Here is a 25,643-nt window from a genome sequence, read left to right on the forward strand (position 1 = left end):
GGACCTCTGATCACAGCTGATGCCTGGGTTTCCAGTTCTCACACTAATCTCTGCTGCTTGGGGTATTCTATTTCACTTTGATGAACTACCCTGAAGCTGGTGTCATTTAAAAACAGACTCACAGACATAGAGGACAGACGGGTGGTTGCCAAGTGGGAGGGACGTGGGGAAGGGCTGGATTGAGAGTTTGGGGTTAGCAGATGTAAACGATTATATATAGGATGGATAACCACCAAGGTCCTCCTGTAGAGCACCGGGAACTATATTCAATAGCCTGTGATAAACCATCATGGAAAAGAATATGAAAAAGAAAGCATGTACATGTATAACTGAATCACCGTGCTGTACAGCAGAAATTAACACAGCGTTGTGAACCAACTATACTTCAATAAAATAAATTTAATAATTAAAGGATGGTTTGGTGGCAAGTCAGTGAGAAGTCTCCTCAGAGCAAATTAAATAGAAGTCATTTAAATTTTTTTCCCAAATAATGAGAATCCTGACGGTGCCTGATTCTGTTGCAGGACTCAGAGAGTCAGAGCCAGTGTTTCTGGTCCTTTCCATCAGAGCTGCAGGATAGCAGCCTCAGCTCTAGAAACCAAGGTAGGAAGAACTAATAACTGTATTATTAGTTTACAGTTTGAAAAGCTACATATATATATAAACTATTTAAAGGGAAGTGGATATGTATTCATTAAATAGAAGTTTTATTGGATAACTGCTTGCATATCAATGTATTGTTTCTTTAATTTAATGCTATAAAATGTACTCTCATTTACAGGTTAGACAGCTGTTGCTTTCATTTAATCTCTAAGTCTTGATTTTTCAACCCTGCAGGAAATGTGTCTTAAAAAATTCCTTTCCAGGGGTAAGAGTATAATTAGTGTAAGAACAATTCGTCCTAATGACAAGCTGACACCAGTTAAGACGAAAAACTTGAGAGACATCTCAGACAAATTTATGTCTCTTTTGGTTTAAAACCATCAGTCCTGACACACTCATCTTGCACTCACCATTCCTTCCATGGAGTTATTTATTGGATTTATGAAGAGCTTTTTTCTCTACTCACCCAATTTCATCTCCTTTGGCTCGGTGACTGTCATGGTTCATACTTGTCTATCTGAAGGTATCAAGCCTGGTCAGGTTTGATTTGGTAAGAACGTCATTTCCTGTTTCCCACCTCACACAAATATTGACAACTGGGAAATAATGAACAGCTAATGCACTTTCAGGCAATTCTGAATTCAAAGACCTTTACATTCTAACTGATTAATTGTCCCCCAAAGCCAAGTGGATTTGGATTTGCAGACTTACAGTTTTTAGGCTTCTGATTTGCCTTTTCTTCTTTTTCTTTTCTATTAAATGTGCTTTATAGTAGCAAATGTCATTGCTCCACATACATGTCAACAAAAATCTGCAAGGCGAAAGGCAAGATGTGCTAAATGGGGATTGACTTCCGCTCTGTAGTTAAAAGCAGTTATACTTTATATTCTCTAAAGGGAAGGGATGACATTTGATTTAGTGACCTAAATGGATGAAGCTGAGGCAGCCCATTCCTGGCATTTCATGGCTGACTTGAATAGGGCAGGGATTCTAGAAGTTTCCGGTTAGCAGTGTGGGACTAAGAAGTGCTGAGTCGGTGAGAAAAGGCAGAGCCCAAGTGGGACTGAGAAGACAGGGGTGTGCAGGGCTTTATAGTCGGAAGCAAACGGCTGGAACCACGGGCTCCAGCAGTAGGTACCAGCTCTCACTCACAGAAGCCCAAACCATCAGAAGTCACAGGTTGAGATCCCATGGGCCACCCTGCAGTGGAGACCAGAGGGGATCCTGCTCGTCACCATGGGTTTCTGGTTCCCACTGAAGGAACTTCTTGTGAACATCTCAGAGTTTGTACAAGTGTGACCTTCTCACTCGTGGAGAGATGGCTGTACCATTGAGGGGATATTCCAACATGCAGGCATCTCTAAGGGGCAAAATACTTAGAGCCTATTTTCCCAATGTTGCTTTAAACTCTCATTACCTGAGAGCACGCAGTTCTTCAGAGCAGGTGACATGGTCCTGGATGAGAAATTCTCTTTGCTCCCATGGAAACTCCAAGTCCACTGAACTTAGAAAGCTGGGTGCAGTGAAACTTCTCGTAGCAGTGTAGTAAAATAAATCACCATAGGTCCAATTTTGCATCATAAAACTATAACAAATATTTAAATGTCAATTTGGTAAGCATGTCATAAACACACTACAAAATAATTTGATATCAAATGATTGCAACGAAGAAATAAAATTTGTGACCAATAGATTTACGAAAGAAGGGAGACCCATAAAATCAGCATAATTTATTGTAGGAGTTTGAAATGCCATGATTAAAAGGCTCTAAAGTGGGAAGCAGTGTGCTGAATATTTTCCGTAACTATGCCATTAAAATACAAGCTTTCGTTAAAAAAAGGAAAAGAAAGCAAGATGGGTGCAATTACAGAAACGTGGACAACCTATAAAGCCTGACTTGCCCTAGCCCTGCCTGTCCCCCTCACTTTTCAAACATGCCTGTTACAAAGAAGGGTGTGAAGACAGGAATCTATGTTTCTTATTTATATAGATGAAAGTTTGTAATGCTTATAACAGGCTAAGGATTTATGTTACAAATTGTGAAAGTGTCAATTCTAGGGTTCCTTTATCCTCACACTGCAGAATGTTTGGGTAAGGAGCATTTCACTGTAGAACAATTAAAAAAAATGAATTAAATGGCCACGGGTGGTGAGTTTGCTCCTCTGTTTTTCTCTTTGTTTCTAGTATTTTTGCTCCTTGTTAATAATTCCCAGAGGGGAAAAAAAGGAAAGCACTATGTTTGCTCTTAGGGCATTTATGTAGTAAGATTTGAGAGCTGCTAACCAGGTGACCATGTAGTTTATCATATAAACCAATTCACTCTGAGAACAAAAAAGGAATCACACAACAAGAGGCTTAAACTGAGTCTTTCTTTGGTACAATGGGGTGTGTTCTTACCCTTTAGCTTTCTGATGACCTCTGTAGAAATGATCAGCATACCAATATGAGTTTCTTATAGAGGAATAACTCACGGTCTTTCAAATTTACTCAGGGCGCTGCATTCTCCGACTCCATCCCACCCAATGCCTAGGTTTAATACTCCAGTTGAAATTTTTTGTGGGTGAGAATATGAAAAGACTCCAGGAAGTTTTGTAACTCATTATGGACCTTAAATATCCACACCACACAAGTCCTCCTTTCATTAAATTGACTGTTGAAGGAAAGAAGACACGGAGGAAAGAGGGCTAGGAAGGAAGAACAATGGAAAGTAGTCAAGTTTCCGCCAAGTCATAAAAGAATCCAAGTACTTTTATCTGGTTCAGGCAGAAAGCATAAAAAATCTGGCCAAATACAGAGATTACGTCTTCTCTTGGGGAGACAAAACCGCGGTGGTAACTCAGCACGAGCATTCCTTAAAATGGTGCCTTTTTCTTTCCAGATGGTGGAAGCCTCCAAATTTTGGTTCTGAGCCACTAGAGGGCAATCGAGCCCTGGGGAGAAAACAGACTTTAATAAAGAACACTCCCTCGTGCCCCCATCCCGCCCCCAGATAAATCGCACACCCTTAAAAGGGAAGGAAAGACAGAAGTCACCGGGAGAATCGGGATGGAAGAAAACATGTTATAGCCCTAAGACACTTCTCCTTTAAGTACTGAAGTGCAGGAATAAAGGAAGGATCGTTTCAACATATCCCGAAAAGAACTGAAATGGAAATTCTCACATTTTACAGAACGAGAGAGGGACTGCAACAATTCTTTAAGCTGAGAATTATAAGAATCCCTCCCCCATCCTTTTTGGGGCAAATGGTCAATTACAGAAAATGGATTTTTGAAAGGCAAAGAAAAGGAGAAAATAGAGTGAAGTGGACTGTAATCATAGATTTTCAATCACCTAGCTCTTATATTTTGAACTCTTTCCTCTGGTGCTTTTTGTTATGATAATGAGTCTATGTATGGGACTTAAATGATTGAACCTTTCCTCTCCCCACCTTTTTGCCTTTTCCTCCCGATGGAGGGTTCAAAGACTGGTAATGATGGTGACTGAGTTTCTACTGCTTTAGGTGTTTTTCAAAAATTCACCACATAAAACAAGATGAGATTATATATCTTAACAAAAATGCTTTATTTCCCTTTTTGCTCTGACCCCCGCAAAAGGAACAAGTCATTTTTGTGACTGATATGTTCTACTGTATCATCCTTTAAATTCAGAAATTTCTCAGTTTCTAAATGTATTCTTAGTATCAAGGCATCTGTTTTTTAGTACGGCATATGCTCAAGAGAGTTATAGAGGTGACATTTTGTTCAGGTTTAGAAAGGAATCTGGTGAAAAGACTTGCCCTGTTAGGGAGAAATTCAGTTTCTATCATTAGTACTTAGACTGTATATGTTTGCATGTTTTATTCGCCCGTTACTTAAAAATCAAGACACTCATTACTTAAAAATCAAGACACCACTGAAAAAAAAAATGTGTTGCTAGATTTTTCCAGAGTATGTTTCAAATTTATGAAGAAAACAGAGTAGAAAGGAATTTGTCTATATGCATCGGTGCTTTAAGTAATAGTTGTATTCTGCAAAAGATGTTTGTCGGTTGTTTTCTAAATGGAATCATATTTTTTTACTTGACTTACATGAAAACTTCAGAGATGCTTTAGCTGTATTATTTGTCAGTGATTTCTAACATTTAGCTTTGAGGTTGTTTCTCTGTCTGGAAAGCGAACAACCCAAAAACACTCCCATGCATCAAGCAGTTATTATTTAATAAAAGAACTCTGGAAATTTACTTTCAAATTGAAAAACCACTTGGCAATATGAAAAAGTAATCCTAATTTATCTCTTTTGTGAAATGTAGGCTTCCATTCTGAGTTTTCTGGAAACAGTTTCTACCCCTTCTTTATACATTTTGGTCAAGGATCATACTGACCGAACATGTCTAAAGTATTACTATATCTAAATGGTATCCTTAATACAATAGCACAGGTAATACTCTCATTTCTCCTTTAAAGAATACTTAAGAGCTATATTTTCCAAGAGTTCCGAACAATTTCATAGTTCTATTTCTATTTAAATGAGGGAAATTTCTAAGGGAAAGATATTTTCTGCCTTATCCATTCAATGACTGTCAGACGGATTCTGTTACTTTTCCCTAGTAAGTAGACATTTATTGTTGAAATAATTTTACCAGGAAAGCAAACGCTGTTGTTCAATACTACCTTTTCTGGGACTAAGATATTTGGGGTTTGGAAGAACAATCTTCAAAGTTAGTGTATTGTTTCACTTTTCTAAAATAGCAACCTATTGCCTGAGAAAATGAAGGCAGAGCTTCAAGTCTGTTGGGAGAAATAGACAATGTACAAAAGAAATTTAACAGTCAGATAACATATCTATTTAGATAAAATTGCCTTAAACATACAGCTCTTACAGTTTTCAAATGTCAATCTAATTTTCTTTGAAAAATGAAACTAGGATTTTATGAATTTAAAGCTGTAACACAGTAGCTCATGTATTTACTATATTCAGACCAAAGGTATCAGGTATTGAGTAGAATCATCATAGGATTAAAGCCAAACCAATCATGATCCAAAGTCTTCTTTCTCCCTTTACCTAGGTGGCCTCAAAGATGCCATGAGAGTGTGTGTGTGTGTGTGTGTGTGTGTGTGTGTTGGATGTGAGATTCCCTAGAAAATTAACTCAAAGGAAGATGAGTAATAATATATTTATTCATGTGATAGGTCATTAGTTAGATATCATTTTTTATCACTATGCTTATATTATTTCTACAAGTAAAAATCCTATTGACATATAACATACAATATTGTATTTATGCAATTCAGGGCGTTTTTATTATGTTGCTTTATGCTGAGAGGGTACAAACTTTTTAAAATGTATTTATATTGTACACATAAGAGTTTCGATTTCATTGGGAATAGGCAATACATTCAAGCTGAGAGAAAAATTAAGGCCATAGAGATGATCATTACGACTGCTGTACTTAGCATTGTTCTCAGGGCTTTATAAGTGAAGACCTTCTTTAACAGCTTCATAAGGTACTGACACTATCCTCATTTTACAGATGAGTAAACTGAGGAACAGAGAGGTTAATTAAATTATCCAAGACAACACAGCTAATTAGTGGAGAAGCCAGAGGTCAGACCTAGTCGCTGTGGCCCCAGACCTTACACTCTTCATCACAGCACTGCACTGCTTCTTCTTGTGTGATTAAATGCCAGAAGGAGCTGTTCCAGCCCTCAAGTTCATGGGCTTTCATCAAAGTCATAGCAGTAATATTGATTATTGTAGTGATTAACCAGGTGACTCAATATTTGGGTGAACAATTCATATCACCCTCCTTTCATGCCCATATTTTAATTGGCATTGAATTAAATTCATTGCCTAGTGTTTATGTTTTTTTAAATTGAATCTAATTTAAAAATTCTCAAGTTTCTCACATCTACCCATTTTGAGAAAGATATAATATTGTCTGGCGTTTTAACTAGATAGATTACAAACACAATTTTTATTGTGGTTATAAAAAAGAGGAAAAACTTTTTAGCTTTCACTGACAGAAAAATCCAGAAGAAACAGTCTTTACTTCTGCCTACCCATTAATCAAAAAGAAGGTAAAGCTAGACCTTTTCGATTATTTAAGTCCCTGACTGACTTAGATAACATGATAGTGGACTTTTTCATTGCTTAATCGGATTTTGGGGATCTCAAAGTTCAACATGATGAAATCACTCATTCAAAAACTTCCATCAACAATACAAAGTATTATTTGGTATAGTTGCTGAGAACAAGCATTTGAAAAGCGTAATTCAATGGAAGGTCCTTCAGTAGAATCTTGCCAGGGACCATCATCATGGCTGGCATGACATTCACCTTGGTAACAGACTTCTCCCATTTCCCAATAATTTACACATTTAATAAAATGTGTATTGAGCTTCTATTATTATTACATGCCAGCCACTCTGCCATATTTCGTGAGGTATTGTGTCCTTATAATCTCTCTCTCTCTCTCTCTCTCTCTCTCTCTCTCACACACACACACACACACACACACACACACACACACACACACCATCCCTGTCCTTATGGAGCTTGTGTTGAAGGGAGAAGATAGAAAATTAAGCAAATAAGTAACTAGGGTAATTATCAGTTTTGAAAAGTGCTCGATGATTCTCTGGTGGTCCAGTGGTTAGGACTCCACACTTTCACTTCTGAGGGTGCCGGTTCGATTCCTGGTTAAGGAACTGAGATTCCCCAAGCCGCACGGCACAGCCAAAAAAAAACAAAAAAAGAGAAGTGCTAGGAAAGAAACTTATAGGTGCTGTAATAGAGAAAAGCTGGAGGACGGGGGGCTGGATGGACCTCCAGGGAAGGTCTCCATGAGGGTTTAGTGAGTATATTCAACCTATCCAATGTATATATTTCTATTTTATTATTATTTGGTTGCATGATAGCTTTCAAGTAAATTCAGAACTTTTATGAAAGTAGCAGGATTTAAATAATACGTAGCAGCAGTTGTTAGCTGCCAAAATAATGATACAGATATAAATGCATATGAAGTTTGGAACTACAAAAAAAAAAGTAATTTGTGAACCTGTTTCTACTTCAGTGTAGATCATCTCAATTATATGACCAGCAGGTACCCATATTAAAATCCTGCAAATCCTATATCTAGAGTGTTGACTCCTAGTAACCTCTAGGTGTTTGCACTGATCTACATAAAGAGAAAAGAAGTGAAGTAAAGTCTGAAACGGAGTGCAGGGGATTTGTGCAAGCTCATTCCAAATACCCGTAAATGTGCCTTGAGCAATGCTAAGATTTCAGATGAGAAGCATATATTGCATGTGCTTTAGGGTCATTAGGCAGAGTAAACGCTGGACTGTTTACCGCAGTGCTGGCTGTTGCTGCAGTACAGCGATTTACCGGCTTTCTTCATGTTCAGTTAGACGTTTCTAGAGCACAGAAGTTATCAAATCCCCCACAGAGGCTGAAAAGCAGAGCAAAGAAACAGAGTCAAACTCCTACCATGTTTGGCTAAGTCATTAATTTTAACTGCATTGCAATCTGAGGTCTGTTACCAAAGGACCAGAGAATAAGAGAAATGGTAAAATAGTAAGAGCTAGTTAAAAGGTAGCATTCCTGTGACATGCAGGGGCTAACTGGAATGAATATCATTTACGAAGCCTAGGCTGCTTCTGGGGAAAAAACTATAGAAACATTTTTGACAGTGTATTATATACGATAAAGAGCATTGGATAATAAAATAACTAGCCTTCTAGGGATTTGACAACATGCATACTTCAGTTATGTTGCAAAGTTGAAAAAACATTCCAGTGATCAAATTAGGACTCAAAGATTTTTATTAATCATTAAGAAAGTATAATTATTTACCTGGGAGACTCTCTTCATTCAAAAGAAACTGCAAAAACTTTCTGATTTGCTTTATGGAAAGTCTGTGAAAGTAGAGGGTAGAAAGCATGTCTTCAATAAATTTCATATTCATTTCTGTTTTGCCCTTCCGGTCTCTGACTACCGGGTAACGGTTATTATCTCCTTTTTACCCAGGCATTCAAAGATCCTATTGACGTCTGGAAGATAGCTTATGTATAAACATCATTTTTAAAATGTCAATCCACTAAAAGGCATAGCCTTACAAATGGTAAAAAAAAAAAAAAAAAAAGGAATAATCTTACAATTATTGACGTAAAGAAATGGATAAAATGATAATGTATAATACCTATCGAACTGCTAGAAAAAAATAAAGACAAAGATATGTTATCCACTTGGTAGGCAGCTGAGCACATTTCCTAATGTGTTAACATAACCATAAGGCAACATGAGTTCTAGGTTAAATTACAAAACAAGTAAACTCTGAGTGTTTCTCTGTATTAGTCATTTATTGCAGCATACCAAACGACCATAGACTCATTGGCTAAAAGCAACACACATGCCTGTCTCATAGTTTCTGTGGATTAAGAACGTGGGCATGTGGCAGCTGGGTCCTCTGCCCCAGGGGGCCAAGGAGGCCACCACCAAGGTGTCGAGCAGGGTTAAGTTCTCATCTGAATCCTGGACTGGGGATGGGCCTGCAGCCTTGCTTACTTTCAGGGCTGTTGGTAGGATCTGGTTTCTTGACGGCTGTGAGACCGAGGGCCTGAATTACTGATGGCCCCTAGCTGGAGATCACCTTCAGTTCCTTGCTAACTGGATGTCTTCAACATGGCAAATTGCCTCTTCAAACCAGTAAGAGAGAGAGAGCCTGCTAGCAAGGCAGAGGTCGCTGTCTTGCGTAACTTAACCACAGACACGGTACCCCTCCATCTCTGACATAACTCTGTTGCTTAGTAGCAAGTCGTAGGTCCCACAACACTCAAGAGAGGATATTACACAGGTATAAGGCCAGCGGGTGAGGGGCATCAGTGGGGGCCGTCTTAGAAGATGTTTTCTCCAAGTTCCTTTCTTGCATTCATCGCTTCTCTGCTTCCTGGTTTCTGCTGAATCCTTATAGAGAAAAAACCAAAAAACTAAAAACTAGCCACATAATTCCTACTAAGAAATGAGTAATTCTATTTCCTCTAGTTTTAAAACGTATAATACCTCTTCTACAGAGAACATGAGGTATTATACATTTTGCTGATAATATATGCAGTGGAAAAAACCACAGAAAATATAAAGTAGAAGGGATTGTCAAGATGACACGGAAGAAAAATGGAATGCATTTCTACTTGCTACGTAGGCTTCACACAGGTGTTCCTGGCGCCCTGAGAATTTGGCTTTGATCATCCTCCAGGACGTTTTAAAGCAGTAAGAAAAAAGTGACTGTTTACATAGTTCTCCATGTCTTTGAATAAAATGTGTACCATTCTTCAAGGGAAACAAAATCCCTCCTAGTATTTATCCTAAAATAATGTGTTTTTGTTTGGTTTGCTTTTTAATGGGACTTTATGTGAAGGAAACCTAGATAAGTCATCAAAAGTTTTTCAACAAATGAATATATCAGTTCTGATCGGCTCTCTTTGGTATTTTCTTCCTAACGAAATCCAGAGCCTATTTTAAACACATAACTTACAGGAGAGTGATTCTGTAGAGGCCAATATAACAAGGTCCAGTTAAGTTTTCCATGGCTCAGCTTGAGCCTGAAAATAATTGAGCCTATGCAGATTTCGAGTCTTCTAAATAACTCTACTGTTCTTAGCTGGGTTTTGATAATGTTCCATCAATAGACAGTTGGATGCTTTACTCCGTAAACTAGGCCAAGTGTGCAGGTTTCCAGTGTGACAGTTAAGAGTGAATTCACTTGTTTTGAGGATCACATGAAGGGCGTAAAGTTGACACTCTTTGAAGAAAATAAAAGAAAAAAAGAAATAACAGTATACCTTAATTTGTTTTCCTGGATAAGCTAAATAAATTAATCTGCAATGGTAAAATTTGCGGTGTGGTAACACGTGACTGCTGGCTAGAAGTAAGTCATAGGTCTGTTATCTTATGTGTGGCTATGTATGGAAGACATGAGACATCTGGGGCCTTCTAGGTCATAAAGCCTTCTCATGAGGGCTTGTCTGCTCACAAAGACTCCTTTGCTTGAGGATAATTTGATGGCATCAGCTACTTTCTAATCCATTATACTTGTCACTCTAGGGGAAACAGAGGGAACAGAAAAAGAAATAGTGTCTTTTTTAGTGTCAGAATTTGCTTCTTAGACACTAAATTACTGATAGTAACAGAATGGGAGCAGGATTATAGCAGCTGACATTTAACTTCAATATAATAAATTTCAATATAAACTCAATATAATCGATAAGTATTTTGTCTTTGATTAATATTCTTTTGGTTAATATTTACTCAAGGTAGAAAGGTCAAAATTTTGTAGTCTTCTGAAAGAGCTGTAAGTAGAATGGCATGGTGTGTGCTTTTTACTATTAATTAAAGAGAAAATTAATAACAGGATTTCAAGGAAGCTGAAGTGTGCAGATGTCATTTTTATGTTGATTCTAAATTTATGTAGAAAATGGATGGACTGAATTAGTCTGTTATTTTGATTAAATTCGATATTTCTTTTTGTTTTTAAACATTGTCAGCACCATGACTTTTACCAACAAATATTTGCTGAGTATCTCCTTTGTGAAGATAACTACTATAGGTCCCAGAATCCGGTTTTACTTAAATAAAAAGAATCCAGTTGGAGAATCAGGCTATGAATAATAAACACTACATATTTATATTAAATGTACATCATAATATATATTAATAAATCATAAATGTCGAACGAGATGACGTGATAAGTGACCTTGAACGTGATGATGAGAGCTGAAGTAAAGTCAATGTGGACTGAAGAGGCCAGGGTCTCAGTTAGTTCCCTGAAAAGCTATCTAGACACAATCTATGTCATAAACAGGCCATTAAAATTACATGGAAAATAGGAAAAGAAGTAGGAAGAAGGAGAATCCATCTGTCCTATTCCCTGACTGTTCTCTATAGCCTCAAGTTACGGATTATTATTGGAGTGAGTGTTCTACAAATAGCATTGTAATATGTTGGTTTAAAAACTGTCTCTCCATTATGAAGAGCCATTTTTAATTCCAAAAGCGTGTCAGAAACACGTTACTGCTCCGGAAACAACACACATTCTCTTTTGCTATGAATCAAGGCTGCACAAATAGAAACCAATAATACAACAGGGCTGAATAAGGGGGCAATACGTTACAGCTTGGTTATATTTTTGCTGCACTGTTTGGATTTGGGAATAAAGATATATGATTAAAGAAGTCTGCAGCCCAGCAGCTTTTACTGGCGGAATGTGAATTGATTTCGTGCGTACTGTGCAGTCAAATGGTACGGGGATGAATGTTTCTCGATTTTGAGAAGCTTTCATATGGCCTGGGAACCCAAATACAAACAGAGGAAACAGTACAAGCATACATAAGGGATAGTCTAGTGGGAATATTTCTAGCTGGTTATGAAGAGTATCACCAGGGCATGGGTGATCTAAAAGTGAGGACCAAGAAGACTTTCAAGAAAGCATCCAAACTGGACCCTTTTGCCACCAAATCATTTGAAAATACATCAACTGCTTACTAGGCTCATTACGTGGGCAACAAAGCTCCTATTATCTTATTCTAATTCAATCACATTAATGTAACATTTGCATAGTACTTTATCGTAAGTAACTACCATTTTATTTTACTTGATTCTTTTAAGAATCATTTGAAGTAGGTATGTAGTTTTTGATCAATGATAAAAATAAGGAATAAAAGCAAAAGTTGAATAAGTTATTTTCAAATGCTTTTCTTCTATAGGAGAATTATGTTTGGCTTTATCTGTTTTATTTCTGGAAGGGAACCGGCTTACATTGTTAGTTCAAGGTGGTTGCTCTGGTGAGAAATGATTGTTTGCTTGGTTGTTCCGAGGTACACTTTTCTTTCTCGCCCAACCCATGACTCCTCAGACCACATCAGGTGGATTTACCTGACTGGAAGGGGTTGATGAGCGAGACTTCATAACCTCATTAGCTTCTAGTAAAGCTTGGGAGGTAAGTGGTCACCGTCAGCCCCCATCAGAATAAGAGAGAAGAAGTTACAGCTATTTACCTAATGCTATTCTGCACCCAGCGGGAGAATAAAAATAAATGTTCTTATTTTAAATTGCCTGAGGAAAAAGCCCAAAGCATTACCAATCTGGTATTACATTTTCATGAGGTCATAACTATTAGAACCTCAGGTCCCTGCAAAGCATGGTTCAGTAGTTTATACTGGTTTCTCATAGAAATAATGTCAAATTATAAAACTTCAAGATAGTCTCAGTATATTTTAATACATTGAGCAATGCTATTGATATCATAAAGAGATGAAGAGCATTGATTTAGGTGAAAATAGCAAAATAATTTAATGTGTGAAACCTGATTAAACAATTAAAAGGAAAATTATTTTATTCAACTTCATATGCCTGTTGAGTTTTGTAGATAAAGAGAGAATTGATATATATTTGTGATTATGGTAAAAGATATCTATGATAATGGTTGGGAAATAAACAGAAGGCTAAGTTGCGTCAGGGTTCACGCTGGAATATTTTGAATGCTCACTAAATAATTCAATAGATTCATGAGATTACGGATAGCATGTATGACTTCAAAGGGAAATAAATATTTCATCTGGGGTGAAGTAATATACACAGGTAGTAAGTTTTATCATCTTTCTAACAAATCTTACCCTTCTGGATCCCAACTGTTTTATTAGTGCAAGTGAAACCATATACTTGACTTAAGGAATTTGAGTACCTTTTCTATTGTATGTTTCCTGTTTTATGGGAGGTTTCTTTTTTTCCTACATCTCAAATTTATGTTTTGTTTTTGAGTTGGTAAAACTCTTCCACTTTGCCAATTAATCTTGAGATTGTCATAGGTAAAGTTTTCAGTCATTCCAGAAAATATTTAATTTGCTCATTCATGGCTAGAACCTGTTTTGTTGTCTAAATACTTGCCCCAGTACAGATCCTGTATCGTTAGACTGCCTTTCTTGGGTCCATGTATCTTCTCTTTCCTATCAGGCTTTCTTTGAATATATTTAGGAAGTGGAGTTTAATGTTGTTAAATTCAGATGGTAGGTTCTGATGCTCAGCTCGCGGTTATGATGGGGAAGTAGCCACTCCGGCTCTTTTCCATAACTATAGGAGAAGAGGAAAGTCCCTACACATATCTAGTTCCACTTCAGTCCTACCGAGGTGTCATGACATATTAATGATATTTGTTGCTGCAAATGGACACTATATGGTAGTCATTACTGAGGTTTAATTAAAAAGAGATCAAAAGGATTCATACAGACTTAGGGCTGAATGGTTGGAAATTCCATATCATATCAAAGAAAGAATGTTTTCCCCAGAACTTTAAAAATGCTTTGAAAATCAATGGTAAAGTTATGGTGCACATCAGAAAGAGAGAGAAACTGGTGAATGGTTTTTGATAATTATCCCAGGGGTGATAGACTTTGGCCTCTGACTTCAATTTAAAAATACTTGATTAGTTTTTTAAGGAACCCCACTTCTGGGCATATCTGGAGGAAACCAGAATTAAAAAAAAAAAAATGCACCCTCAAGGTTCATTGTAGCACTATTTACAATAGCCAAGACATGGAAGCAACCTAAGTGTCCATTGACAGGTGAATGGATAAAGAAGATGTGGTATATATATATATACAATGGAATGTTATGCAGCCATAAGAAAGAATAATATAATTTGCAGCAACATGGATGGACCTAGAGATTGTCATACTAAGTGAAGTAAACCAGACATAGAAAGACAAATATCATATGATATGACTTATATGTAGAATCTAAAAAAAAAAGGATACAAATGAACTTACATACAAACCAGAAATAGATCCACAGACATAGAAAAGCAACTTACAGTTATTAAAGGGGAAGAGGGGGGAGGGATAAATCAGGAGATTGGGATTTGCATATACACACTACCATATATAAAATAGATAACCAACAAGGGCCTACTGTATAGCACAGGAAACTCTACTCAAGTTCTTGTAATAACCTATAAGGGAAAAGAATCTGAAAAAGAATATGTGTGTGTGTGTGTGTGTGTGTGTGTGTGTGTGTGTGTATAACTGAATCACTTTGCTGTACACCTGAAACTAACACAACATTGTAAATCAACTATACTTCAGTTTAAAAAAACCCCCAAAAGTTGATTAGTTGCTTAGCTGAAATTGTCTGCTCCTTAAGCCGTAACTTTGATTCTGCATCTGTGAGAGACCCCCAAGGTTCTAGCCCTCGGGGACCTCACACTTGAAAATTGTCTTTCTATGCTCACCACAATGCTGATCTCCAGAAGGACAGTGTTTGCCGGTGGGAGGATCCGGGAGGTAGAATAATGGAATGTGGTTTCAGAACTTGTTATAGACGGCCAAATCTGTGGCCAAAGCGAAGGCCAAGGTTTCCACAGATGAAAGGTAATTCAGCCTCAGCTCTCATCCCACTTCCCCTCAGGAAAAATCTGCCAATCGAGCTGTTTTGGTGTAAAACAGGATGTCAGGCTAATTTTATCTTTTATTTCTTGTGCTTCTTCTTTGTCCAGCTCAGCAATCTGATGTTCCTATTTATGCGTAAGACTGCAGTTCAGAGTGAGGAAATGACAGGCTTATCAAAAAGACAAAATATTCACTTGGAAATACAGGAAAAGTCATTCTAATCTAGTCCTTCAATCCTTCTTGTTTCCTTCCATAGAAATAAAATTTTTATCAAGGCATATGGCCTTCAAGCATAAAGAGTACATTTTTCATCCTCTCATGTTTCTTAGGTGCAGCCTGATGACTGGGTTCTAGCCAGTGGGGTGTAAGAGGACGTGATCCATGGCAGCTTCTCGGGGCATCCTCTCAGAAACACTGGAGGAGACTTTTGCCCTGTGTCTGCCTTTTTCCATCCTGCGGTTTGAAGCGAGGAGTTTAAGGCTGGCTGCCCCAGAATGTGCCACTTTGGCATGTGGATATTTCAAGCTGAAGAGAACTGGACCCCAGAAGTCTGAGGAAGAGATTTTTACCTCCTTCTTAGCTGCCTAAAAGAATTTAACCAGGGGGCCTGTACCAGGAAGAGAGCTATTACAGGAGATAACTTCTTATATCAGGAAGGCCTACCTGCCTGGCACAGCAAACATCTGTTTACCAAATATTTGCTCTTCTCATCTTCCTGTGAACTGTCTCCCTCGCCTTTGAAGCCCCAGACCCCTGCCCCTTTTCCTTAGCTCAGGATGTTGTATAAACCTCAGCTGCCTGAGTGGTTGGCATGGAGGACTCCCGTTTGTACATAACTTAAATTTGTTCCTTTCTCCTGTTCATATGCCTTAAGTCAATTTACTTGTTAGGCCAGAAATTAACCTAGAAGGGAAGAAGGGAAAATTCTACCTTCCCAACATGGACATGGACGTGGGGGCTGGTGCTCTGTTTGGACTGTGCTCCTGAGGGCCACACCTAGAAATGGGAAGGGAAAGTCAGGTGTGTGTCGAGGTCTTCGTAGAGCTGTTTTGTTGGCTTTGTAGGACTGCTTTGCCCACCCGGAAATTGAAAATCCAGACTTAAACAAGAGGGGTAGTTAAACTTATGACCTGTTAAGGTTATTGTATTTTGAATCTTCTGTTATTCACAGCTGAAACTAACCTTAAGATTAGTTTCTAAACTAATTAGATTAGTTTAGTTAAGATTGGTTTAATCTTAGTTAAGATTAGTTTAATCTTTAAGTTAAGATTAGTTAATTAGTTTAGATTAGTTAATCTAATCTTCCTGATATAAATCTTCCTGATATAAGATTAGTTAATCTTTAAATTTAGATTAGTTTAATCTTTAAACTAATTAAGATTAGTTTCTAAACTAATCAGATTAACTTTAGATTAGTTTCTAAAACTTTAGAATTATTTTGCCTTAAAGTTATTATTTTGTTTTAAAACTTGTGTTTAAAAGTTTTGTTTTAAAGTAATTAATAGTTAAAACAGTTTGGTTTTTATTTGTGTGCTCCAATTGGTCAGGCATAATTAAATTAAGCCATAAATACTCATAGACTTTTTAAAATTAGTTTGAAAGCCTACTATAAAGACATTACAGAGCTTTAAGAAATGTTCTGACAATACATATATTTTTAAAGGCAGAGATTTATTAAAATATGACATAAATCTAGCTTCTGTGTAGTAGTTTAATGCAATTATACATGCCTGACAACGGTCCCTACAAAATTGCTATCAATAAGAACTTTAAAAATACTGTTTAATTCAATTAAACATTTTTACTTACAGTAGGGATTTTTATTTGGAATCCTAAAATTCTCTAATATGGATAACAGCATTTACACTAGCAGTGTCCAAATAAAAGTTTTAAATAGCTTGCATGAACTACAAACTAGAAAGAATTGCATTCTAGTATGTTGGTTTCACTAATTTAATTTTAGTCAATAAGTACTCTGTTCAGCAAACAAAAAAGGGTGTATGGACTGAATATTTTTGTCCCCCTAAAATTCATGTGTTGAAGCTCATCATACCGCAAGATGGTGGTATTTGGAAGTGGGGACTTTGGAAAGAATTAATTTAGAGTTAGATCAGGTCATGAGGGTGGGGTCTTCATGGTGGGATTAATGGCCTTATATAAAGGGGAAGACAGAGATGTCTGTCTTTTCCTACACGCACACCCTGAGGAAAGGCCATGTGGTGACACAGAGAGAAGGTGGCCATCTGCAAGCCAGGAAGAGGGTCCTCACCAGAAACCAACCATGCTGATACCCTGATCTCAGAATTCCAGCCTCTAGAACTCTGAGAAATGAATGTCTGTTGCTTAACCCACCCAGTTTATATCATTTTGTGATGGTAGCCTAAGCAGACTAAGACAGTGGACTATTTGATAATAACCCACGTCACCATTACAGGTTAGTGGGAATTCTGAGTCATCTTAGTGGGACTGTTGCCTTTGCTCCGACAGTTCTCGTTGGCAGATGGTAGTCTACATTACTTGCTGAATTTTTCTCCAAGGTTTTGCAGGCAATCATTGGGTTGTATACAGTACCATTACTGCCAAGTACTCCTGTTTCAGAAGACTTTCTCAGGTATTGACCTTTCTGTGATATCTGGGTTACTGTGTGCTGTAATTCATGTCTCTAAACATTCTTCTAAGTTCTTTCCCCGTAACTTTAGGCATTAAGGATGACTGGGCTTCCTCAGTCAGCCCCCTCCAGCCCTTCCACGGGATGTCTCTGCTTTGTCTTCTTCTTCCCCAGCCTTCTTCCTACCTTTGCAGAATCCTCTGGAAATCTGAGGATTTTAAGGGTATTCCACCGAATATTCAGTTGTTAATAAAAGTTATAAAAGTAAGTTTCTACATTTCTCTAATAATTAGTGATGCTGAGCATCTTGTCATGTGTTTGTTAGCCATCTGTATGTCTTCTTTGGAGAAATGTCTATTTAGGTCTTCTGCCCATTTTTTGATTGGGTTGTTTGTTTTATTGATATTGAGCTGCATGAGCTGTTTATATATTTTGGAGATTAATCCTTTGTTCATTGCTTTGTTTTCAAATATTTTCTCCCATTCTGTGGGCTGTCTTTTCATCTTGTTTATGGTTTCCTTTGCTGTGCAAAAGCTTTTAAGTTCAATTAGGTCCCATTTTCTTATTTTTGTTTTTATTTTCATTACTCTAGGAGGTGGGGCATAAAAGATCTTGCCGTGATTTTTGTCAAAGAGTGTTTTTCCTGTGTTTTCCTCTAAGAGTTTTATAGTGTCCAGTCTTACATTTAGGCCTTTAATCCATTTTAAGTTTATTTTTGTGTATGGTGTTAGATAGTGTTCTAACAAACACTGGTCAGAATGACCATTCTCAAAAAATCTACAAACAATAAATGCTGGAGAGGGTGTGGAGAAGACTGAACCCTTTTGCACTGTTGGTGGGAATGTAAATTGATACAGCCACTGTGGAGAACAGTATGGAGGTTCCTCAAAAAACTACAAATAGAACTACCATATGACCCAGCAATCCCACTACTGGGCATATACCCTGAGAAAACCATCATTCAAAATGACACATGTACCCCAATATTCATTGCAGCACTATTTACAATAGCCAGGACATGGAGGCAACCTAAATGTCCATTGCCAGATGAATGGATAAAGAAGATGTGGTCTATATATATATAATGGAATATAACTCAGCCATAAAAAGAAATGAAATTGGGTCATTTGTAGAGATGTGGATGGACCTAGAGTCTGTCATACAGAGTGAAGTAAGTCAGAAAGAAAAAAACAAATATCGTATATCAACACATATATGTGGAATCTAGAGAAATGGTACAGGTCAACATATTTGCAGGTCAGGAATAGAAACACAGACATAGATAACAGATGTATGGATACGGGGCTGGGGGATGAATTGGTAGATTAGGTTTGATATAAATACACTACCATGTGTAAAATAGATAGTGGGAAACTACTGAATAGCACAGGGAGCTCAGCTCAGCGCTCTGTGATGACCTAGATGGGTTGGATGGGGGGAGGGAGGTCCAATAGGGAGGGGATATATGTATGTGTATAGCTGATTCACTTCATTGTACAGTAGAAACTAACAACATTGTAAAGCAATTATACCCCAATAAAAAAAAGATATTTAAATAGTGAGAGAAAAAAAAGTTTCTGCAAATGAGTTTAGTATTATTTCTTAAAATTCTGGTTATCTGATGCCACATGGACATACTTCATGATAATAATTTTAAAATACAGCTTTTGTAACATGGAAGAGATTTTGAATTTTTTTGTGATTAGCTAATCTCATAATTTGTTATGAAAAATAAATTGAAGGAAACAGAAAAATGGAGGGCTCTTCCTGTGAAGATGGTTTTCTGTGCTTGAAACCAAGTCCATATTTCTATTTAGGGTACAGAGAGCTGGTCTGTTTTTGCTTTTAGTTATGAACACATCATGAGTTAGATGATAGCTTTGCACTGGCAAGCATGACACAGCCAGGCCTGTTAGTCTGTCTTGCTCAGTAAGAGAAAAGCTGAAGAAAAAATAATGAGCTATCCTTCCCTTCCCTACACGTCACACACATTCCACCATACCTCCTCTGCTGGCCTCTAAGGAGGCTCCGTGCTTCCAGCCTAGGAAGTACCATCTTTGGGGAGGAAGGGCCAGGGAGGGTGTGGCTTTACTCTGGACAGGAGCTTTGTGTTATTAAAGATCTGAGCTCTAATGTCAGATGTAGGCTGCTCTTGTTGGCGTGTAACTCACAACTTGTTGGGATGAAGCTGGGAGGCTGGGTCCTCTGGTAGTTTCAGGACCAGACTGTTGAGGACCGAGGTAGGATCGTGGTTGTCCTGAAGGAACTGAAACGCTGTCTTCTTTAGTGGCATCTATCTCAAGAGAAAGGATGCCTCAACATTTGAAAACTTTGTACCCTGGCTGACTCCTTATGTTTAGTTTTTCTTTTTATCCATATATCCAGTGAATAGGTCACTTCATTTTTCAGACCCAGGCATTAAGTAGAGCTCAATTCTACTAAACCACGCACGTGACTAAAGTGAGATCAGGACTGAATGTGCATCATAATCCACACGGAAATCTATCTGACAAATTATATCAAAGCCCTTTTGTGGTTATTTCTATATAAACAAAGTAGGGAACATTTTATATAATAAACTATCCTAGATAATATTTCTTTTGTAGGTAAAGAAAATTTGGAAGAAAACAAAAATGGGGGTGGTGGAGACAGCTTACATGATTTTTTTCTCTCTCTCCACCATTTTCTTGTTGATTGTGTCACCCCCGTCCAATTTGAATCTTTGCAAATGTGACCACAGTTTTCACAGCCCATCATAACATTTTTGGTAATACATAGTTGAGAATATTTTTCTAGTTCTTAAAGATACAATTAGCAATCCCTTTTAATAGTCTTATTTTGTTAATATATGATATAGAATCCTTTCATTTTCTAAGCAAATGTTACGAATTAAACTGCTCTGATGTCTTTAAATATAATTTGCTATAAATTAAACAAACTAGAGTCATAGAAAAGCAAAAAGGAGTGTTTCCAGTGATTATTTTTATACTTCAGAAAAATCAAACAACTTGCCAATCCATATATAAGATTATATTTATTTTACATTTTCCTTACACAAATCCATGTGTAAATAACTTTAAAGGAATATTGACCTTGTAATGGTTGATTGCTGTTTACTTAAATGGCCAATTTGACTAAGTAAATAGTTTATCCAATGTGCTGTGACATCACCCATGACACAAGATTCTAAATACTTTTCTCCATAGTTAATTTGGTTGGATCCACTGACAATAATGTTAATTGAACGTTTGGCAGATATCCAGAAAAATAATTGTAGTTAACTAGACTGAAAAGAAAAATGCATATGAAATATTACAAAACATGATTCTTTTATTCATATTGAAACAAACATTTTTCTAAATGTAGGAACAAATAGAATCCTAACTATAAATTAGATATTACACCATAAAATAACATCATTGAATCATATTTTTAAAAAACCTCTGATGTACCATAGTCTTTATCTAACTCAGGGATCAACAACGTTTGTTTGTTTTTCTTAAGAACCGGATAGTAAAGATTTTAGACAGTAGGAGGCAATTCAGACTCTGTCAGGACTACACGAGTCTCTCCTTGTAACTCAAAAGCAGCCATAGACAATATGTACATGAATTCCTGCACTGAAACTTGAATTTTCTGTATTTTTCACATGCCACAAAATAATATTTTGATTTTTTTTAACCATTTAAAAAGGCAAAATCCATTTTTAGCTTATGAGCCATAAAAGAGATGTTAGGCAGACTTGACCTATGATCCATAGTTTGCTGACTCCTGATGTAAATTATATGCTAGTTTTTATCAGTTTTTCTTACAATGATATACTCTCTGGAAATGTGTCATTTTTCTTTTAATTTTTTTCCAAAGCCACATGATTGATTTCATATCATATTCAAAAGCAGGTTTACATCGTATACTACAAGACCCATGTAATATGCAAGTTTTATAAAGTATATTACTGGATTTCTCAACATGAAAAGATCATTCATATTTCCTATGGCATTCTTTTGTCATAGCATTGTTTTCAAAATTAAGTGAAGCCCTGACTGATTTGGCACCTACTCTAATGTATGGAAAGTGTATATGTGAAGAGACCATTGAGACAGTGTGTCCACACGTTAAAAGGTCCATATTACACAGCAATTTAAGGAAAAGGAAGTTGGTTGACACTGGTGAAGAAACCGAAACAAATTATAATTAAAATATTTGAAAATTAGTTTTCTACATTTTACAACTTTTATTATAAGAAGTGATACCAAGAGTTTCTGATGACAAAATTTAGTTCTCAATGTATGGCTAAAATCAAGGAGGAAATAAGTCTATCTATTGGAAATGAAAATTGAAACTTTCAAGAGCCCACTGCTCAAAATAGTTTACCAGTAGTGTTGGGAAATTTGATATCCCAAATAGAAGTTTCTGTGGGAAAATATTTGTGCTTACTTGGCTTCTTTGTTTCTTTTTGCATCCATGCTGTTCAGTGTGGGAGGAGAGCCCTGTAAGCAAGGTGAATAATTCAGATGGAATCCAGTCTTGGAAAGGCTACAAACCTGGGGCCTCCAGTGGTTTCTACAGATTCTCACCTGGTGAGAAATCTATTCAGGAATTTGTTCCTGCCCAAGGTCATAAACTACAAACAATCTGCTCTACACATTACTTTAGCTTATTTTAGTAAAGCTCTAGAAATTAGGGTCTAATAAGTCTTAGGGCTAAATGACTCCAACAGATAAAGTAATCTGTGTGGATGGCCGGTTGTAGGAAGCAGTGTAACTTTTAATTTAGGGAACCAATCGTAAATCCAGATCATCGCAAGTCATTAAAAAACATGGACACGCAATCACATGCATGAGAGCCCATGTTTATGGAACAAATGAGTCAACCACACCAGCTTCAGCTTGGTCACCTGCTGTGGACTGAACTGTGTCCCCTCCAACTTTGTGTGCTGAAGCCCAAACTCCTAACGTGGTGGCATCTGGCGATGAAGATGCAGCCTTTGCAAGGTAACTAGGTTTGATGATGCCTTGCGGTTGAGGTCCCATGATGGGATTAGCGCCCTTATAAAGAGGGACACTAGAGGGGTCTCTGTCCCTCTCTCCACCCTGTCAGGACATGGCAAGAAGGTGGTCATCTGCAAGCCAGGAAGAGCGTCTTCACCAGAGACCAACCTCATTGACACCCTGATCCTGGACCTTCCAGCCTCCAGAACTGTGAGAAATAAATGTCTGTTGTCTAAGCCACCCAGTCTATGGTATTTTGTTATGGTAGCCTGAGCTAAGACACCATCTCGTTCAGATTGCACAGGTAAGAAACAGATTTAGTTATAAGTTTCAACATACCTCAAAAAAAGGAATTGCAGAGCTCAGAGTTCTTGTTTATTCCCATTCTTATGCCTGTCTGTAGTTTTGGTCAATGGGAGTGACTTTCTCAAAACAAGTCCTTCTGCCCAGTACGAGGTGTTCACCTACATATAGGGTATATATGAGGCACCTAAAAATATGATACATTAGAAGCTTATTTCACTGAAGTTTTGTGTACGTTACAAATAAAATGATTTGTTTTCATATTGTTCTCAAGAGATATTGGTACCTGCTTTAATTTTCTACTTACACCTTGCTACTTGCTTTCAATATGATGTACAATGTAAGAAAAAGTGAAATGAATACAGTCATCCCTTAGTACCTGGGGGGTGGGTGGTTGGTTCCAGGACCCGCTTTGGATACCAAAATCTGTGGATGCTCAAGCCCCATAGTCAGCCCTACATATCTGTGTTTCTGCATCCTTGGAGTCAACCAACTGCAGATTCCATAGTAATGTATGCATTTATTGGAAAAAATCCATGTGTAAGTGGATCCAAACAGTTCAAACCCATGTTGTTCAAAGATCTACTGTAATTTGTTCTACTCTGTTTATAACACTAAAAATTAAATGTATTCCTATAAGTTATAGCAAATGGTTATGCTTTTTGAAGGGAACTTACACAAAAATTAAAAATGACTTGTTTTGTCATAAGTGAAGACTGCCAATTGAGCTAAGTACCTGGCTTTACAAGAAAAGATATTATTTCCAATTCTATTAAAATGACATTTGAAATGCAAGAGATCAGTTTAGCCTAGCAGAAATGTATTGGGTAACTACTATTTGCTGTGCACTGGATAAATATTACTATTGTTTGTTTTACTCTGTTGTTATTGTCTACATGAATTTCATACAGAACTTAACTTTTTGGAAATATTGATACGTTATGTATATGGTTTTGGTTTGTTCTTTAGAAGTAGGTTTGGAAGGAAACAGAAGTGATCAAAACTTGACTTGCTTTTCCCAAAGTGAATATATGATGAAGTTACGTTATTTGTATGGATTGTTTTAGATAATCTAAGCTAACTGGTGATACGGTGTCTCAAAAAATACTACTAACATTTAATGGCATGGGAAAATAATCTTACATTGTTAAATAAAAAATGGTGCAAAAGCACATGCAGTTATTTTTATTTTCTGATTTTCTAGACTGAATGTATATAACTGTTTTATACAGCAATGCCACCAATATGTATTTTTAAAAACGGATCATCTGGGCAATCCTCAAGTCATGCACAAAATACATGGTGGCTGGAGTACATTTTCCCATGGAAATAATATTATTCATGGTTTTGCTTTCCAGGACTTCCATAAAAGCCCAGAAAGCCTTTAATTTACATATGTTTTATGGGGTAGACTGGCATTATCCAAAATAACTTCTTGCAATGATGGAATTGTTCTTCTTTCTATACTGTCCAATGAAATGGGGATAGTGCAACTGAATAATTGAATTTTTAATTTTAATTAACTTTAAGTTTACATAGAAAAACAATAGTAGTATAAAATATTTTTCCATTAAACAAAACTTTATTGTTTTGGAGGGACGACATTCCACTGTTACCTTTGCATTGCATGGGATATTATTTTGTTGGAGCGTGCATGTGTTAGATGAGTGCATTGTTTCCATTATTACACATAAATATATCTCCCATCTAGTTGTAGCTGATGGATTGAATCAGTTCAAAAGAATTTTTTCTCTTAATGTAACATTGTTATGTGGGGTTCTTTTGATATTTTATGCAGACAGCATGAATTTTAGGAATATCTATGTAAATTAGAATCGGTATTTTAATTGGAATACTTGAAATTTTGATTATAATTTAATTAAATCGCTTTGCTAATTAAAAATAATAAGTATGGACATAATTTTAAATTAAAAATTAAGGCACACTATTGGTGTATAATTGAGTAGAGATACAGAAGTTAGTAGTACTGCCAGACAGTATAGAAAAAAAGAGACTGAATAAAGTTAGTTTGCAAACTTCACAGTGAAAACCATCAGCAATTTGTTGTGGCAGAGCAAAATTAAAAATGTGATTGCCATAAAAAAATTAATAGGATAAAGTGTACAACATATTTCAGCAGATGCATACTAAATTTGGTAAGTTGTTTTCTTTCAATGGTCAAAAATAATCAACAAGATTAGTCTCTTGAAATCGGAATTGCAAAACACTTAAAAATCTTTTTAAGAGCCAAGCTTAATTTTGTCAAACTATAAAATTATTTGAATACTTGCATTAAAAAAGAAACTAACTTTTAGATAGAGAGATGATAAAGAATATATTTCAGTTATGGAAATTCTATTAGAAAATTATGAGGAAAACATTAAAAAGAATTTTAGAAAAAAATAAAGATCTTTAAGCTACCAAACAGTTGTCTTTAGAATACAAAAACTTTCTATCAATATCAAATATCAATCCTTTCAATATTTAGAAAATTTTAAGTATTTTGCTTCACTTTTCGATAAGTGAAGTGATAAGTGTCTTATCTTATGATAAGACATAAGACATTGTCTGATTAATATTTTGTGCACATTTTGTCTCAAAAGACTTCCAAAATTTTAAAGAAATGCTATCAGTTTGAAGCCCCAAATATTAAATTGTGACATATATACTTAAAAATATTATATATTTGTTAAAAAAGAATTTCCCACTAGCATGAGAAAGTTTC

This window comes from Tursiops truncatus, chromosome 5 (genome assembly GCF_011762595.2).
Source record: "Tursiops truncatus isolate mTurTru1 chromosome 5, mTurTru1.mat.Y, whole genome shotgun sequence".
NCBI classification, from domain to species: domain Eukaryota; kingdom Metazoa; phylum Chordata; class Mammalia; order Artiodactyla; family Delphinidae; genus Tursiops; species Tursiops truncatus.